This window comes from Notothenia coriiceps, unplaced genomic scaffold (genome assembly GCF_000735185.1).
Source record: "Notothenia coriiceps isolate Sejong01 unplaced genomic scaffold, NC01 NC01_scaffold00037246, whole genome shotgun sequence".
Taxonomy (NCBI): Eukaryota; Metazoa; Chordata; class Actinopteri; order Perciformes; family Nototheniidae; genus Notothenia; species Notothenia coriiceps.
In genome coordinates this window covers 2,888,627-2,891,410 of record NW_011369947.1, presented here as the reverse complement: position 1 = coordinate 2,891,410, position 2,784 = coordinate 2,888,627, and positions in this window count along the sequence as shown.

The following is a 2,784-nucleotide window of genomic DNA, read 5'->3' as shown; positions in this document are numbered from 1 at the left end:
AACCACACCCCAGCTGTAGGGCACGCTGCAGCAGCTCACACACATTAGAGCTGCCTCTCCATGAAGCTCCACCAACACCAGGTCCAATCAGCACCCCTGACTTCAAAGTGACCCCCCCCTTAAAACTCTCCACACAAGCCGTCAAGTGTGCTTACTTCAACCTAAGTCCTCAACCCCCCCATGGAAACAAGCAACAGGAAGTATGCAAGGCACTAGTAAGTCCCTCCAGTTTACACCGGAGGCTCTAGGGGAGGGTCGGGGAGCGAAAGAAAGCAAAAACTAAAGACAGACTTTTTTTTTTTCAAGTACATTAAAGTGGACACCATTGGTTTATACATTCACATTCATCTAACAAAACCAGGGGAGAAAGGGAAGAGGAGGGCTATTTAAAGTGTCTGATATATAAGTACTGTATTAAGGAAAAAATAGCTAGCATTACTTTGTTATCTAAATATCAACTATCCACTCTGTTTTCTCTGTCATCGGGCTTGGAGGTCACTTCCTGCTTTCAATTCACTCACTTTTAGAAAGGGCGCTGACAGCGTGTTGATTGGCATTTGTTTCCGAGCGTGTCCTCAGTGGAGGAATATTGAAAAGAGGCGTCACCTTTTGATGAGATTGGCTGAAGGCAGTGAATTGAAAGGGAAAGGACCCCAAGCTGTTCTCCGGATGCTTTTGATTTTCTTTTATTTGTAATATCTCACCCATAACATAATGTTGTCCAACAACATTTGCTAATAATAAACAACAATAATCACAGTGTTTCCACATCGTACACCGATGTGTGCGTATAACAGGTCCATCGACAGAACACATTTTTGTTTCTTTTTTTAAATAGAATAATAATCATTAACAACAATATTTATGACAACAATGTACGCAAATATTTCAACACAACTGTTGAAACCAACCCAATGGAGTTCTGAGGCATTAGTCTGTGTCTGTCTGTTAAAGGGCTGCTACGCCTCCAACAATGTGTGTGTATTTACATGAGTCTGTGCATGACTGTGTGTGTATGCATGTGTGTTTTCATGAATGTCTCATGCATTATATGTGTGTGTGATTGCTAGCTGGGGGCAGCGAGCAGAACAAACCCAACAAAACAAAAACAGTAAAACAACAAAATGGAATCATCATGGCTGACATTCTAAAATATAAACAGAGACAAACTGTACAGGGACTCTGATATTATTCTGATAACAAGGCCACTTTGTCACGCTGAGTTCTCTCACTTGGGCTTGTTTTAATCTCTAAAAGGTTTCTGCTGTTATTGCTTCAAATGGCAACAGAGAGGTGGGGAGAGAAATAGAGCAAGAGGAGGAGTGGTGATGGTGAAGAGGCGTTTGGTGTCGTGTCCATTCATCACTTTGTAAAAGGTGCAGATGAGGTATTATTTAACCACGCTTGCTGCTCTCCCTCTTGGTCCGCTTCCTTTCCTCCATCTGTTTGAATAGTTGGTCAGAACAAGGGAGGAACAAGACACTGAAGGTAACAGAGGAGTATGTTTGGTTTTTGCCACGCAAGCTGACCAGTCAAACCCCACCGAGGGCTGCACTGTTCCTTCTCTAAACCAGCTGGACGTCTCCAGAAGCTTGTCTGTACATTTTGTGTGCTTTGAATTGAGGAAAACTTCCAAATTCCGATTACTGAAGAAAAATACTTCCTGAATTTAAGATTCTGTTCTCTCTGCTCTACTCTCTCCGATATCAAAGTTTGCCTTTAGTAGCTTGCATTTAAGGGACGCAAACAGCTTGATTGGAGTGTTATAGCCTCGATAAACTAGTAAAGACAGCCTTAATGCGAAGGCCAGCCACGTATCCATAGCTCTTCTTTTTGTATTCCATTTGGAAAACTGCATTGTTGCATGTTCCACTCTTCTTTGAGAGCTCGAGATTGATCTCAATACTCTGAGAGCCAAACGTTTACAGCAGCATTAGCAGCTTTTAAAGGTGCCGTTGGACACGCTGCTGGAAACGCCTTGTAAAGACTTGTTCTCTCCATTTAGAGCATGTAATGGAACAAGTGTGACCGAGCCATAAGTGCACACACACAATACCTCTCACACACACACAGTTATTTAACAGCATTTCCGCACCCTGTTGAAACCTCTTTGGCCTTTTAACATCGCACTCAGTCTTTTCTTTATCCTTGAGCATTTGGCTGGCAGTCACATCCCTGACTGTAAAACACAGCAGAGCGGGAGAGTGTGTGTACACACACACACACACACACACACACACACACACACACACACACACACACACACACACACACACACACACACACACACACACACACACACACACACACACACACACACACACACACACACACACACACTGTGGAGATGCTGACACATCACATTCCTGTTGTCTTCACTCCTCTTCATTTTATTTTTCCCACTTCTCCGTGAAGAGGTCAGCTTCTGCCATTTCAAACAGTTTTCTCCCCCCCCCCAGCCTGTAACACTCAGTCCAGTCGGGCCGTGATTCAAACCAGCCCCCCCCCGGGCCCTACGTGGTCCTCAGGTTGGGCCCCCCCGGGTTGCTAACCGACTTCTTGAGGGAGTTGTTCAGATGGAAGGCCTGGAGCGGCCCCTGCCCGGGGATCTGGCCCTGCCCACTGAGTGAGGGGGGGTAGGGGCCCAGGGGCTGGGAGGTACTGACCAGCAGGGGCCCAGGCTGCCCCGGAGCCTGGGGGAGGGTCGACGGACCGGACCACTGTGCGCTGTAGGCCGAGGTGGGGGTGTAATGGATGAACTGGGGGGGTTGGGGTTGAGGGGGG